Source organism: Seriola aureovittata, chromosome 10, assembly GCF_021018895.1.
Source record: "Seriola aureovittata isolate HTS-2021-v1 ecotype China chromosome 10, ASM2101889v1, whole genome shotgun sequence".
NCBI lineage: Eukaryota > Metazoa > Chordata > Actinopteri > Carangiformes > Carangidae > Seriola > Seriola aureovittata.
In genome coordinates, this window is record NC_079373.1 from 3640130 (window position 1) to 3657754 (window position 17625).

General features: G+C 39.5%; 1 protein-coding gene across 1 annotated transcript in view; it reads right to left on the bottom strand.

Moving 5' to 3' along the window:
* Positions 1 to 17625, bottom strand: part of znrf1 (zinc and ring finger 1) — a 67070-nt gene that overhangs the window by 18939 nt on the left and 30506 nt on the right. The gene's annotated exons all lie outside the window — the stretch shown is intronic.

Below are 17625 nucleotides of genomic sequence, written 5' to 3' on the forward strand. Positions count from 1 at the left end.
AAAAAAAAACACTGTGACAAGTTATTACTTTTGAATGGAAATAACTGCCCTTGAGTGTGTGTGTGTGTGTGTGTGTGTGGGTGGGTGGGGGGGTGTATACTTATATACTTATATAACAAGTATACTTTCTAGCTATAGCGATAGCTATACTATCCTATAGCCCTGAGGGAAATCTGAAAATCTGTTTCTTAGCACATCCATACTTCAAGGGTTTGAATTTGAAGTGGTTAAATAGTTAGTTTCTCCTTGTGTTTCGATGGACAGTGTTTCCTTGCCGAGCAGCATCAGAGGGACATGTCCTGGTAATCACATGTAGATTTGTTATGCTTGATTGAGCTATATGAAACTGCTGAAGCCTCTTATTAGCTTTGGCTGGACCTTAGATTCAAGCAGACTTAAGCAAAGGCAAACTAGAATCACCGCCTTGTGGTTGTATCCCTCCACCAACCAGTCAAGTTGTAGGAAATATGATCACAATCTCCCCTTCCTCAGTTACAGCATTGAATAATGAGTGTTTTTGCAGAACATTATGATGTCACAGTGAAGTTGACCTTTGACCTTTTGGATATAAAATGTCACCAGACATCTCTGTTAAATTGTGTCATAATTAGCGAAATAATTTGTGACTTGTGGCCAAAAACGTGTTTTGTGAGGTCTCCGTGACCTTGACCTTTGACTTTTGACCACCAAATTGTAATCAGTTCATCTTTGATTCCAAGTGACCGTTCCCCCTTGAGATATCATGTTTACAAGAATGGATGAATGGGAGAATGGGATGGATATACAACCTTGAAAATATAATGCCATAATTATGGAGAAGGCATGAAAAGTCGGAGCAAAAATGGAAGTGGATGCTAATAGACACTAATTTGCCAAGCGTGGGGTGAATTTAGGGGACACATCTACATAAATTTAGACTTTTGAAACTTCGCATTTATCCCCAAACCTTTTTTTGACTGTACCAACACAAGTGAAAAAACAGAAGAGAAAGAGTGAGTTTGCGCTGAGATCAGTGAGGGTGAGCTGAACACAAGCACACACAGTCTGAGTGCGTGGCTAGCTAGCTACGCCTCATATCTGTACAGCTGGTGCAGTGGACTGAAGTGACGTCTTCTGTCACTTCATTCATTCAGCCTGACATGTTCATGTTAGCTGATTTCTTGTCGGGGGACTTCTTTTTTTGGGTTATGTCTTCACCAGTCAGTTCCAAATCACAGACAAGTGTTGCTGGGGTTGCCCGATCATTTAGTTTAAGGTGATCATCCGAGCTGTCTTTAGTCAGTCTTTTTTCATCTTGACATTTGAATAAAATCAAACATGTTTAATATTATTCAAATATTTTAGTCTTGGCTCATGCAAATAGTGACGTTCAGCAACGCCTTCTCCTGCACGGAACATGAAGTAGCAAAGTGAGTTGCTCATAGTGAGCAAGGAGATGCAAGAATGTGAGTCGTTTGGTCTGAGGTCGGCGAGTCAGCGGTTTTATTTCAAAATAAAACCGGAAATCATAAATATAAAGTCCAAACACAGTCATTTTAGGGGCAGATCATGACAATTATAGTGTTGAGTTACTGACTTTATATAATATTAGTCTTGTTCCTGTAAATATCCACCAGGAGCATGATGGGAAAGAATCTCACACCCTGCGAGATCTCCAGTCTTTACAAAATCTTAGTGTGAGACTAAAACCTTGGTGACTTAATGACACATTGTCTTTAGATGGTAAAGGGTGTCAGTCTTTTCAGATCCGTGCAGCTGAGTGTAGCGTATAAAGAAAACTGCCTACAAAGCTCTGATTGACTTCTTCTCAAAACAGGTGTAACAGACTTCAAATAGACTTCAACATTTACAGTAACCATGGCACTTTTGAATGTACTAAATACACACAGTATACAGCCTCTAAGTGTTGTATTTAGACTTATCCTTAGTATCTGTCGACAAATACTTTTACATTATAAACGTTTGCTCATTTGCTGAGATCTTGTATTTTGTTTTTCAAACATTCATCTGTGCATGTTTGCCCACTTCTATCCTCTCACTCACTGTCACACACACACCACGTGTCCCTTGGTTGTTTTATGATGATGTAGCCGTGGCAGTGGTCCCCTCCTGGGCTGTTTGCACGGAGCCCATTAGGCCTAACTATATTAGTTTAACACATAACAGATAATTAGATCAACCACTGGGCCTCATGAGCCAAGATCGCACACAGGCAAGTTTGAAGAGAGAGCAGCAGCAATCCTGTGCTTTTACCAGAGATCACTTTGATCTTGTGTTTCAGCAGGTTGGACGGAGGTGGGGTTTGTTTGAGTTTACCAAACTGACTGTGTGTGTTTACTCATTATGCAAAGTTATGGTAAAGACAAGCAAAAACTTTGCAAGCCTCATTGTGCAAATTCTGTTTTTAAGCCTTGATCCTCTGATGACATCATCAGCTTCTATTGGGAGGCGATGCTCTCTGGAGACAACGCCTCAGTCTTGTAGGGATCATAGCAGCGATTGTGAACAGACTGAAGATCTCATGTTATAGCCATGTGGTTGATAATGAGATCTACCAGTATATGAACAACAGCATCGTCAGGGGGTTTTCCTTCTGGGTTTTCTTTGTGAGCTGGTTTGGGGGAATTCTTTTTTTCTCTGGGGATGTTTTGTGGGACTTTTCTTTGCGCTCTTTCCAGTTTTCAGTCTGGTGATGCTGGTGCTCCTGACAGTGTTACATATGTCTGTTGGTTTGTTTTGTCCTATTTCTCTCTTTTTCTGTCTCCTTACTGTTCCTTCTTTTCTTTTCCTCTGTTTCTGTTCTATGAAGAAATGTGCTTGAACTTACTACTGTGACACTACAGCGATTTAGTGCCACTCTTCCATAAGGTTGGGGAACATGCAAGAGGTCTGTTGCATGGATGGATCCTAGAGTTCCCATAATGCAACACAACTTTTATTAAACCAGATGGATGGTCTAACGGTGGTCTTGTGACTCCTCAACCCCTGTATCAGACCCTTTGAACACACCAAAGGCTCTACAGAGATGAAATTAGGAGATGTTTTGATTGATGATAATCAGAAAACACAGACATAACTAAGAGGATGTGAGTAAATTAATAAAAGCACAGAATATCTGGGGAAAGTCATAAAAGCACAACAGCACTGCACAGAGAGGAAATAAAATACAAACAAATAAGTATGTCTTCATGATTATTATCAAAAGGCTAAAGAAAAGATGCGTGTTCAGGCGGGTTTTAAAGGAAGCGATGGGGGACGGTCTGACAGTGAGTGTCAAACTGTTCCACAGTTAAGGCACAACGATGGAAAATGCCCTGGATTTCAACTGAGAGCTGGAATGAAGAGCAGAGATTCAGCGGGAGATGTGGATGTGGAATAAGACCGGAGTTCAGGGATAAAACCCAGAGCCAGTCCACACAGTGTTTTAAGGAAAATAGATTCATCTTAAAATCAATCCTGTAGAGAGGCCAGCACAGGGGAGAGAGTCTCGCTGCTGCGGTAAAGATCAGGCTGACTGTCTAATTCCTGCATAAAGACAATTATAATAGTCGAGGTGAGAGGAAATAATGTTTGTTAAATCCTGAACCGACAGGAACGATTTTAATTTGCCAGTGATCTAAGGTGGAAGACACTCGCACTGAGTTCATTCGTTTATTGATCAGGAGCAGCTGTTTTATTCTGGTTTAGCTGCAGAAAGGTTTTTGACATCCAGGACTTCAGTGCAGCTCAGAAGGAAGTCAGAACAGCAGGGACCACCAGGAGGTGACGGTGTCATCAGGGGATTTAACAGGCTGCATGGTACAAGTGTGAAATCGGTGGAGCTCCCCTGATTGTTTTGCATTGTTTTGTTTTTGGTTCTCAATTTCACAGGCTTCTTGTGTGCGGACATGAGTGAGGGTTTATTTTACAAGAGTCAGCTTTAGTGTCAGCTTTGAGTTACAGAGAAATTCAAGAACAGCAGTTGAAAAAACATAAAATCTAACCAGAGATGCATTTTCCAGAGACATTATAACTCCATTTCTTTAGTTAAGAAGACAAAGTAACTAGTGCGGAAATGAGTCGTCGTTTAATCAATTAATCGTGAGAATGAATGAAATGAATCTTCAACAATATCATAACCAGTTAACTGTTTCATTCCCTGGTTCCAACTTCTCCAGTGTGAAGATCTGTTTATCTCTGATTTATATAATTGTAAATTTGATATATGTGGGTTTTAGAATTAAGAATTAATCCAAAAAAATCATGTCTGTTGTTTCTATGATTTGTCTCCATGTGAAAAGGGATAAAAATGACATGAATGAATAAAGCTACAAACATGTTATGCAAATGTATGATTCCAGCTTTCTGAAGTGTGTGTGTGTGTGTGTGTGTGTGTGTGTGTGTGTGTGTGTGTGTGTGTGTGTGTGGCTGAAAACAACCAGCTGTCTGCCCGAATGTTACACACTTCATTAAAGAAAAACTTCCAAATCTGAGATACAGAGGTACAGTTGTTTGGTTACACACACGCACACAGACACACTCACTACACACAGACACAGACCCCCCCCCACACACACACACACACACACACACACACACACACACACACACACACACACACACACACACACACACCCTCTTCCACATGGCAGCTGACCCACTTTTCCCTGGGCTGCTATTTTCAGATGCTCCATGGGGACGAGTCGAGAGAGAGAGAGAGAGAGAGAGAGAGAGAGAGAGAGAGAGAGATGAAGGAAATGAGTGAAAAAGACGTGCAGAAGGAAGGTGAGGCGGTTCAGGCATTCGAGGAGAAATGAAGGTTTATGATACTTGGTCCAGCAGGACTCTAGCTGTGCAGTCAGGGAGGTGTGTGTGTGCATGTGTGTGTATGTGTGTGTGCGCGTGTGTGTGTGCGTGTGTGCGTTTGCCTTCAGCTCAGCCAAGCACCACAAATCCTTGAGGACATTTCACATTCAAGGAGCACATAAGGTCAGATAGGGACAAAAATAAATCACAGGACTAGATTATAAATTAATTATAGCCTGGTGGTGCCTGTGTGAGAGTGTATATTTGGATGTGTGTGAGGCACGTGTGGATTTGAGCAGCTTGTGCCAGTGAGCCTGTACAGTACTCTGAGGATTTTGCTTCATGTCAAATTGGGACATTTCTCTCAGATGTTTTTTGTGAACTGTGGATTGCAGGTGATGTCAGTAAACGCCACACAGCACTTTTACATTAGTGGCCATGGGACGCCTTAAACCAACTGACACTGAGGAGACTGTGAGCCCAGCAGCTTTTCCTGGGCTGAGCTCGTACTGACGCTGTTGAGGAGACAGATTTTAAAGTTAAATTTGGAAATGGATGGGAGATTGGATTTTTGTTTTTGTGCTGCTCTTTGGCCTTTCTGCTAATAAAAACTACTTTTTTTTTATCACAAGCTGAAACGGTTGGGAACCACTGATTTAATCTTTAACAAGGCATTTTATTTTATAAATAAAACCAAACTGCCCCCCAGGGACATTAAAGCTCCTTTACTCCATCCCTCCCTCATCAAAGACACACTCAAAGGCAAGAACACACACACGGACATTGGAAGAACAGCCAGCCAGCAGGTTCAAACCCAGGACTCTCCTATCCCACACTGTGCTGCCCTTTTTCCACTCTTACAAATTCTTAATGTACAACATACTTCATTAGGAAAGATGGGTGAACAAAATGAAGATGCTTTATTCTAATAAATCAAGAGACCTTGGCACTGACCCCTGAGTTGATTACTTTAGGGATGAATCCTGTAAATTGCAGCCACACAAAAAATTTGTCCCTAATGAAGCAGAGATGAGGCCCTGACCCTGCTGATGAAACAGGTTTACAGGACAGTCCATGAACTAATCCCCCTGATATCAAAACAACTAACTTGAGAGCATGAAGAAGAAAACTCAGATGATTGTAAAGTAAAGGCCTCGACTTGACTGATAATTTCAATTGTTTTATATGCACTGCATCAGTCTACACAGTTGGAGATGTTTAACCTACTGATGGCTGCTGAAATCGACAAGTGTTGATAAAACTCTGTAGGTGTATGTGTGTGTGTGTGTGTGTGTGTGTGTGTGTGTGTGTGTGTGTGTGTCTTTGCCTGGGCGTGGCTGCCTCTCCTGCTAATCCACCTGCACACCTGCAATTCATCAACTCAGCTGAACCTGTAGCACTTGTAGCATTAAACCCTGCTTCTTCACTCCAGTCTTCACCAGCTCCAACAGCTTGTTAACCCTTTGTCTGCCTGTGCCTCAGGTCCACCATGTCCTGACTTCCTGGTTTGTCTGCTGTACCGGCTGAAGAACCAAACCTCTGCTTTATCCACTCCATTGTCTATCTTGGCTCAGTTTCCTGATCCCCTGCCTGGCCCGCTCCTCCAACCTAAACTCTCGTCAGCTTCTCAACAACAAACTGTTCGGTCCAATTATTACATTGATCGTAACAGAGACAAAGTCCACAGTATTATCACAGCTGTATAGAGGGAACAGTGAATTCATCTTTAAGCAGTGTAACCTGAAAAGGTGAACAGGGGAAAATAAAATCCCTTATAAATCTTATAAATCCTTTTTGACAAATTTAAACAGAATAAAATCAGAATGTTTGAAACCTCCCAGTAGTGCCATGTGCATTTTTCTACAACACAGTGGACACTACACTAAGTACAGTACAGCAACATCCTGTATAATACATTTATACAAACAAGCCCCAAGTCACAACCAGGCATCGATACAAACACATTCAACAGGTTTCAGTTCAGGCTGCTGAGCCTCACCCCAGCACAACAGAGCTGCAACGGCTGCTTTGATTTAAACTAAACTAATTGGACTTTTGGGGTCTTCATGGGACGGCCAAACTCTGCACTCAGACCCAGATTAATGGATTTAGGGTTTGCAGCTATTCAATGCTTAAGTCTGTAACTCAGTGAATGTTGTTGGCCTGTACAGCAGTAAAGGGTTAAAAAAAAAAACTATTACCGCTACTTTTGAGCTGTTTTGTCTTCTTTGTCATTATCTCCAGCAGCTTCTGAAAAAGCTTTGTACTTCTCTTGTATGTTGTATGTCTCTTGTATATGCGTGTCAAGCAAGTATAAAGTTTGCCTCCGTACTCTTTGTGATTCTGTCAGCGTGGCCCACCCTGCCTATCCAGTATGTGTAGTTCTGACTGAGTCTTTTGATAGAAATAAGAATAAACAATAAACAAATAAATAAACAAAAAATACCCAACCAACATTTTCTGCAGCAGCAGGAAGAAAAACAATGCAACCTGCAACTTTGATTTTTTGATTTTATCCCCCTTTAACTCTGTTTTTTTCCGATCAGCTTCGCATTCCTTTGGTGAATGAGCCACTTTTGTGTCATACAAAACTCCAATATTCTGGAGCCTGTCTAAGTTCAGACTGACATTGTGTCTCCACAGGGGGCACTGTGTGTGCAGCATGTTAGCAGAGCAGCAGCAGTAGCTTCAGTGCTCTGATGCATTCAGGCGCTCGGTTCACTGTAAAAGGTAATACCCATGCTGACTTGAATTACATTAGTGTAGTTTACTTATTTCTCACTATCCTGTTGATTCAACTCGTGTTATGTGAGTAATGTTTTTGCCTAAAAAAGGTATTAAACTAAGTTCACGCACGTAAACTGGACTTGTAACTTTGTGTTCCTGGAGTTTTTATTTGGGATAAGTGAGTGGAGTTTCCCAGCATGCTCTGGGGTTATGTGTTTGCAGGCATAAATTGAGTAGATTGTGTTCTGTTATCTGTGCATGGTGACTGGTATTATTGTTCTTGGCAGTTCTACATTGTTTCCAGTAGCTTTAAGTCCCTTTTAGGTAAAAGCGTTGTGGGTTGTGACACATAAACTAGCTGTCACAAAGCGATTAGTTCTTACTAAACATTTACACCCAGTAACTGCCTGGTATAACTGCTGCATAGCTAACTGAATGAACCGACAAAGCTAACATTAGCGTGCTATGAGGCGTTAAAAAACATCATATTGAATCTCACATCTGACCTAGAATTTGATTTGCAAAGACTTAAAATTACATTTCACATAATATCACAAAGCACCTAAAATAACAAAATGTTAAGCTAATAACACAGTAGCCTACTGCTACATCTCTAAACTACCTACATTAGCAAAAGCAGATATTTCCCCTCAGTCTAAACTGTGTGAATACTAATGAATCTGAAACAAACATATTGCTCCATGTGTGCAGACATTAAAAAAAAGTATATAGTAAATTTACAAAGAACTGGAAGCTAACTGCTATATTGTCAACTATGTTAAACCCTAGGTTGTGATGCTACAATGACTTCCTGTTTTAATGTAGCAACTCAGTTTTATCAATAACTAGTTTGAAACTAGATAGTAGTTATTAATGATGTAGTGAGTATTTTGCACAGAAACTTAGTAAAGGATTTATGAATAGCTGGGTCAACCAACCTAGCAATATCACCAAGATGTTTTAAGTTGAGGTGTTAATAGGTGTTATTAAAAACAAAGGTTAGATAGACACTGAAAATAAAAGTACAACCTCAATACAACCAAAGTGAGTAGCTATGGCAACTGCAACAAATTTGATTACCACCTGTAACTTCCAGTTAAGTCTAATTACATAAACGAGGTTATAAAATTAGTGTGAACACCACAGCCTTCTCAGTGTTGGCCGGGGTTGTGTCTAATGCAACATGGCTCCACGTGGTGAGGAGCTGTCTGAACAAGTAAGAAAATATAAGAAGAGCCAAGCAATAACAGAAGGCGTAGAGGCCACAATTCACTATTTATGCAACCATGCACTGAAAAACAGACAGGTAAGTGTTTCTGACTTGTTCCAGTATTTCAGTGACTGATCACACAATGTGAAGGACGTTGCATGAAATCAAACTCTACAGACAGAGTCCAAGAGGAAAACCTTTGCTCACAGAGCTGCACAGCACTGCAACATTAAACTTTGCCAAAACCATGAAAAGAGGCCTGATGAATGTTGGCAGTGCAGATGAAACCAAAATAAATTTGTTTGGATCAGATGGGGGTTCAGCATGTTCGGTGTGGACCAGGCCAGGACCACCTCAGTGACTGCACAGTGTCAGCTGTGAAACGAGGAGGTGGGAGTGAGCTGATATGGAGCTGCATGAGAGCAAAAGGTGTAGGAGAGATGACATTTATAGATGGTGCTATGTATGCAGGTTTGTACCCAAATACTGAATTAAAAGATGACTCACAGCCTGAAGAAGTTTGGCAGGAGATAATTTTAACAACATGATGATGATCCTATAAGCACACTGCAAAAATCACACATGAGTTTTTAAAGAAGAAAAAAGTGAAGACTATGACCAGGGTCTGGTCTGTCCCCCTGACTCGAGTCCAACAGAAAACTATAGATGTACTTTAGAGGAGAAGGTAGAGCAACAAAAGCATTGCAGCAAAGAGCAGAACATCTCTGCACAGATTTGTGTTAAACTAGTATCACACATGCTCATGAGGATTGAATCTGCCATCACAAATACAGGGGGACATACACAATATTAGAAAATATGTAAATAAATGAAAGAATAGAATTTCAATAATGAGGGATGTGCTGATGTTTGTTCCATTTGGTTCTTTAAATGGACCTTTCATTATTTTTTAATTAGTCAATTAGGGTTTTTTCCCCAAAAAATCAATTAGCTTAATTCTTTTTGGGCTTTGGCAACAAAAAAAAAAAAGTTTTAAATGGACAGGATTTGTAATTATGTAATATTTTGTGATATACTCAGTTTTATTGTGTACTGTATATAATAATCATATATTCATTTTAGAAAAAAGGCAAAGTTATGCACCAAACCCATTTAGTGGAAATGAAACTGCTATGGGTAGCTTCTACATTTACATGATGAACTTTAAAATGTGAAACTTAAAAAACCCAACTCATTTAATTCCGTTTTGTCTTTCGTGGCGGCTGCAGGTGCTGCATTTATTTCAGCACACACTCAAACTAAAGTGAATGTTGTGTTAGCCTGCTGTCGGTAGACCCTCTGTGATGTTTTAGTGATGAAACACATCAGTGAATCAAAGTTTCACAGACAGGCAGCGCTATGCTGTGATACAATAATTAACATTCAGTGAGTGGTGGGGATCAAAGCCAGATAATGACTCAAATGCTAAATCAGTCATCAGGCTTCCCGTCTGGGTTCTCCTGCAGCTGCTCATCACTGGGAGGACAGCATCTCACTGAATCATATCGTCTGTCAGGAGGAACCATCACATGGTCAGCGCTCATGTCTGATTGGTCACATTAACGACAGATGACTTTTAATACACTGTAAGAAAACAAATGTGATGTGTATGAAGTGTGATGACTGGACTGGAATACCACAGAGAAGATGGAAGTTAAAGGTATATCCAGGTTAGTTATATTATGTTGGATGTGATGATTTTAGTAAAGCATTTATGGGTAAAAACAGATACATTTGCGAGACCAAAGAGAAGAATTTGATTTTTTGCTTTTTAAGTTGGTGTGTTTTATTTTTGTGAACACTGATTTGAATTCTTGTTATTTTGGGTTGATTATATTGGTGATTTACTTTTTAATCTGTTTCATACAAAAACCCTGAAAGACACATTCATTTTTTAAATTTTTTTGCAAGATCAAGTTTTATTTATTTGGGGTTTTTTTTCATCTATTATATATCGTTATATTTTTTCAACATTTGTCCATACACATAATATTAATGTTTTGACAAATAGATGAGAACTTCTATTTTAGTTTTGGCCAATACAAATATCAGCATATGATTTTTCCTTAACACAACACTGGCTCTGCAGTCACTGAAGGAGTTGAGCAACAATCACAGTATTTGAGAAGGAAAAAAAAATATTCTGGCAGAACACAGTCATATATCTTTGTTTTTGGAATTTTCTTAGAGCAGATTGAAGTCTTGAAAACTTCTCTGTCACATGGGGACAGTCACACTCTTGCCTTAAGTGGAAACAAGCTTTGGTGAATATGAAAAGGAGTAATCTGGTCTCTTCAATAATCACAAGTTCTGAAGTATGGATAAAGTTAGATATTAACTGCAGTTTATCTGTTCAAAATTAGCTATTAATCATAAAAATAGAAACAGCCAATTATGGCCAAAGTAATTAAAAACACATAGATTTATGATTAACAGTGATTAATCCTCTTATCATGTAATTGTATCAGTCACAATCCTGATAACATATTTTTGAGCAATGGCCAAACACTGCTGTGCTGACTGATAAAAACAATAATAGATCACCCTTAAATAAACTTCTATTCATTACACCACAGAGGAATTTAACTGAGAGACGGATAATTAGCATTGTTGCAGTTTACAACACAAGTATTTTGCTCTTCACTGAACAAAAGGAAAGAGAGGCACTGATAATAAACCAATGCAAATGATTATTACATAATATAATACCATACAATACAGGATGAATGCAGGATGAAAGACCAGTTAGACCACACACTTCATTCCAGATATCTGAGTACATAGGAGCCCATAAAGGGGAGGTTTTAAATGACCATGTCTGTATGCATCTATATATGACATAATAGATCTGTATCTGTATATTACTTAGCTTACATTAATTTAGTCAAGCATGAATTCATTTTCACTATTAGCCATATTCAGGATCCCATTATGCATTAGGTAAACGGCATTATAATTGTGTTTCAATTGCATTGAGACATTTTGGGATTTCTTGCACGTACTTCAAATACAGTCTTTGGTTATGTAAATCCACAAAAGCACCAGACCACATCAGAAAATAATCTCTGTCTACATCAACACACCTTAAAACACATATCACATGATCATTAATGTACACTGGGCAGGCATGTGCCAGTGTTAACAGGAAGCAGATTGTTGACTCTGCAGTTGGGGAGTTGCTCAAAAACGCCAAAAACACAAACGTAGCAATAGTGATGTGTTTTAAAACTAAAACGTATTAGTGTAGATGTAGCCTTCAATGTTGCTCCGCTAGCTACTCTGACTAGCTAATGTGTAAGAACCACACTTACGCATGTAGGTCGAGTTAGCGGAAAACTCTTTTGAAAGAAAACTGAATTCAAACTGCATTAAAATTTGAGTTTAAAATAATGTACCTAATAATAGAAAAGGATATTTATTAAATATGGTGTTGCCATATGTTTTCAGGTAAATGTACTTTGAAACTTTAACTAACGACCCTGAGTCTGCCCTATGTGTGGTGTTACTTTATGTGATCATATGCTAACTTATATGATTTTTATGTAAACCTTTAAACTAGCAGCAACTCTACTTAGCTTTAAAAAAGTTAGTTATAAATGAAATGACAAGTAGGTAATGATGTACACCTGGTGAGCTTCATGATGTTTGCAAAGTGTCGTCTGTGTTAATCTCCTGGTAAAAAATTGTGTAAAAATCCACCGAAACACAACATCCTGTTTGCTCAAATTAAATGATTCCACCCACCCATGGACACCTTGCATGACTATGCAATAACAACAGTGAAAGAGGCTGAATAGATAAAGCTGTCACACACTCTGAGCTCAAGTGCTATTAAATTGTCCCGTGGAGACTTATTCTTGTCAACCCCTGCTCAGACAATACACACACACACACACACACACACACACACACTCTCCCACACACACACTTCACAGGTGAGGTCACACAACTCAGTCTCTGGCCAATGCATATTTCATCAACCCTGGCCAGCCTGGCTGAGCCTGAGACCCTGACTCAGCTCCCATATAACCACTGTCCCCTGATGAAGACTTCAAGACTAACAAAGACACTTGTGCCAGGGCAACGGCATGAAGTGTCTTAACTGCAGATAAACAGAGCAGCTACATTGAGTATGAAATGTTTGCACAGACACTTTTTGTCTCAGTAAGTTGAAAGCTGCTGTATTTGATTTTAAAGATTCAGTTTTAGTTTGTTATCAAAGTCAGAGGAGAACACTGATATCAATCTAATCTTCAGGACAAACATACATCCAGGATGCTTTTCATTTAGCAAAAAGACCAGAGAAGATGAAAATACACCTTCCAAGCAACTTAAGCTCCTTTTCCACTAGGCAAAAAACCTGCTAAGACTCGCTAACACCAGGCTTGTCTGCTATGGAAAAGGGTTCAATTGGTATTCATACCCGGGTCAAATGACTCTACAATAGACGTGAGTATTAATCAGCTCCGATTGGCATTGATGTAAACACAACACCCTGGTGAACGAGCAAATTTTCGTCCCTTTTCCTGCTGTGACGTCCTACAGAGCACAGACACTGTAAACACATCTGACACCTGTCCAGCACAGTGCTATTCAACCACAAACACCACAGCTACACTGCACTCAAGGATGAAAGAGTGAGCTGCAGCCCAGAAATAAGTTTTAAAAACACACAATCACCGATCGAAGCGTCTCACACAGAGGCTACTTGAGTACCAACCCTTGGGATGAGACAAGACAGATCCATTTTACTAGTTTACACGGCAGCTAGCAGCTCACTGCGTCTGTGTGTGTGCTCTGTAATTGCATGTAATGACATGGCTCTTTGTAAAAAGGGTTGAGACCCTTGTTGTATAATGTTAGCTAGAAAGCTACAAGTTACATGAGTGCATCAACAAGTTGGAACAATACTAAAACCTTGCACCCCCACTATAAAGACTTTTGAGTTGCTGCCCACAGTCATAACTCCAACTCCAACTCCAACTCCTAAGTAGCTAGCAGTAGCTAGGCTTGTAGTTTACCCAGATTTCAGTGTGTCTGTTCAGCTCCAGTAAACATGCTCTCGAACAATTCTTTTACTGGACACACAAACATAACATTTCATAATGTCGTCTGACTGGGTAAGACCTGAAAGAAAGGTATTTGTCAGAGTGGTGTATTTTGATTTTACACTGATAAATCTACATATTCTGTAAGACACTGCATGAAAAGGGAAGTAGTCAGTAAACTACAGGACCTGCAAACTCACACAGAGCACCATCAGTGGGAGTATGTGGAAAGAGATTTTGGTAGCTGGATGGTCGATGCTGCAGTTTTTCAAATGTTAACAACATGCTCATTGACTTGGGGAATTTTTTTTTTCACTATGCACTTCTGGTGCTACTGGTAGTAAAAGCCAACACATTCACTGAATTAAACAACGGGCAGAGATAGTGTCATTTATATATGCAACAAACTATACATTCAATCTATTCACCTATTGAAGCCATTGAGACCCATTCAGTGTGTTTACATGCACTTAAGTAACCGGGATACAGTTGCTTTTCCCAGTTTGCTGATTGCTTAAATGTCACAAAAATAAGAAACCTGGTTTTGTACCTCTTCTTCACTTCTACAGTTAAAATAAAAAAGCCATGCTTCAACAATAAGGTCAGGGGTAGGAGAGAAATCTGAGTACTGACCCACTGCACGTATATGCAGATTTACAGTAACCAGGTTACTACAGTGTATGTATGTACATGTTCTCTGATTAACCACATAATCTGGTTTCTCTGAGTAATCAGTATTCTGTGAACGGATGCATTAAAAAAAAACATGTTGCTACATTTGCAACACATTTTTAAAGTATATTTTTTTGGGGCTTTTTTGTGCCTTTATTGGATAGCACAGTAGAGAAAGACAGGAAATGGGGAGGCAGAGAGAGGGGGAATGACATCCAGTAAAGGGCCGACTGCAGCGAGGACTGTAGCCTCTACATATGGGGCGCCTGCTCAACCCACTGCGCCACTCGACGCCCCACTTGCAACACATTTTGTGGATTCCAACATAAGACGTGTAAAAATTGTGTATAAAGCTTGACAGCGTTGACACATGCGTTGAACAGCCTGAGCTAATAAAATGAAACGGGTTAAGTGGCAGCATGAAAGGTGCTGGTCATGGTGAAAGCTGCTTTCAGCAGCTGTTTTCATCAAACGAGCTCTGTGTCCACTACCTGCCCAGCACCACACAGCAGACACAGTTAGAAACAGGCTGCTGAACAAACTGGCACATCCAGTAGCTGTAGAGCCAGATTTATTTGTATGAAGAGCTGGTGAAGAACAAATGAGCTAAAAAGAGAGAATATTAGACTTACAATCATCAGGTAGACACATATGATGCTATGTGTCTGCTGGACTTGTGCAGCTGTAATTCATTAAAAACCACTTATTTCTAGGTGGTAATGTCAGACATTGTGTTTTCAGCTGCTGTGAAGAATCCAAATAAATTCAAGCTTTATTTGCTTCAAATTGATGCAGATACACAACATGCAGAATATTTAGCATGAAGCATTTCTACATTCTAATTTTGCGTCTCATTTTTTGATGTCAAATGAGATTTGTTACACAACTCTCAGTCTGAGATCTGCAATAAATTGATGATTCTTCACTGGCATGTATTCAATCATTTACTGAATGACAAAGATTCAACAAACACAAAATGTGTCCCCCGTTTCCTGTCTTAAAACCTGGACGAGCATCCCTTTGCAATGACCCTGCAACATCATCCACAACTCACCAACTCAGGCTGATGCATCAGTGATCCAAAGACTACAACAAAGAATGACATGGTTACCTTTCCTCTGGTTGATGGCCTGACGTGCTGTGGACAAGCTCTTCAACCTGTACCAGGTGTGTAACTTGTCTTATCTGTCATCACTTTTTTTTCTTTTTTTCTTCTTCTTTGAATGCGTAAAGCGTTAAAGTAAAGCAAAATGTTCACCTGTCTGAAATGTAGAATCTGTGCTGCCAGAGGTGAAAAATCTCATTTAGCACCTCTGTGGAATACACTGCTTATAAGATGGACAAAACAATGAAGTTTTATGCAGCCAAGATGGCTACTCAAGGACATATCTCCACTTCATTTACAAAGAGATCATTCTGACCCATCATCAGTGAGCACAGTGTCAGTTCAACACTTTGCCAAAGATGGGCATCTAATGATTTTGTTGAAAGTGACGATGATATCACTGGAATATTAGCAATGTCCAATTGTAGCATCATATTGAAGAAAATGTGCCGATGTTGGTGACTGTGCAGCTTCTTTATGGCACATATGTTCATAAAATATGACTTTAACAAATGTGACCAGAAGCGTTGATTGTACAAAGGAGTTGCTTGAGAGAAATGTGGTCGACTGCTTCTTCACTGAGTAGTTTGAATGCAACGCATAGCAGCGAGGTCGTTCAGGTATTAATGAAGGAGTCTGAAAGTGCTAAACACATATTTGAAGAAGTGGAGGACACATCATATAAAATGAATAAGTACTTCACTGAGAAGATTTACCTCATTAAACCTCAAGGAATCTTGCTGGCCCACAGGTCTTGGCAGCGGATAAATGTGTTATTACGGTGATACAGGGATACAGTTGCACTTTGTTTTGTTGACCTTGATGGAGCATAGATTCAAAAACAAAAACACATGAGATAGTACTTGTGTATCTTTACCTCAAAGACTTCGCCACCGGGGTTCAAGAGGTTCGGAGGTTTACGGATCTGGCAAGATCTTGCAACCACCCCTCGATACATTCATTCATTCACTTTGTGGATACTTCAAAAACGATGCACAGTTCACGGCCTAAATCGTCCAAGCAAAACAGGTGTGAAGGACTCTTCTTTAACCTCACGTTACAGAGAACACAGGTGATATTATCATGTACTTCAAGGTGTAGCCTCTTCAGAGGTCAAGTTAATGCTGTTTACTTGAACAGCCGAACGACAGGATTTCCAGTTCTGACTTTGGATATGGAAATGAGAGAAACGAGCCGAGTGTCAGTTGAGACAGACAACATCTCAAATGGGCTGCCTTTTACTGATCTTACTCTTTTTATGAGGGGATGTTGTAGACAGAAAAAAAAAATCAACATTGCCGTTAATTGATTTGGCAAAGGGAAATGTGCAGCATCATCTTTGCACCAGTTGTTCAAATGGGCTTGCAGTATTTCCAAAAGCCCTAAAGTCTCATTAGGATTCTGTATGACGCAAATCTCATTCCAAAACATCATTTTATGACACATTATCTGAGGATGATGGTTTTGTTTGTACCTCTGTCTAAACTGTTGAGCATGAGGCCAAGAACAATTCATTTCAAAGACTGGCACATGTGGTTTGTAACTTCAAAAAGGGGTCAACGTTTTATCACTGTAAGAAAATAAATATCATCAATGCCTCCACTGTTAGTGTGGGGTCATTCATGTCTTTCCATGTCTGTGAGAATCCTAAAGGTGGAGGATAACAGATTGTTATGCCTTTGCAGTGAAAATCACGTCAATGGAAAAAAACACTGAGCACTATACTTTATACTTCATTATATTTACTGTATCACAGTAAGTGTAAATATGTTTTCCCCTGCAACCATAGGACTCGTTAATTTGTTGTTGTTGTTGTTGTTGTTGTTGTAATCTTTACAGTTGTGTTAATGTACTTTATAAATAATTGTCCATATCATATATTTATATTTTTCATATTTTGGACGGCATGACCAAGAAATGTAGCTATTTTACTGATATTGCGATGCTATGCAATAAAATACCATGCAATGCCGTAAAACAAAGCTTGTCTTGACAAAGTGTTTCATTAATTACAATTAAGAATTGTTTTAAGTTTAAGTTGAATTAGATCATTCTAATTTAGAAGATACTTTATAGAT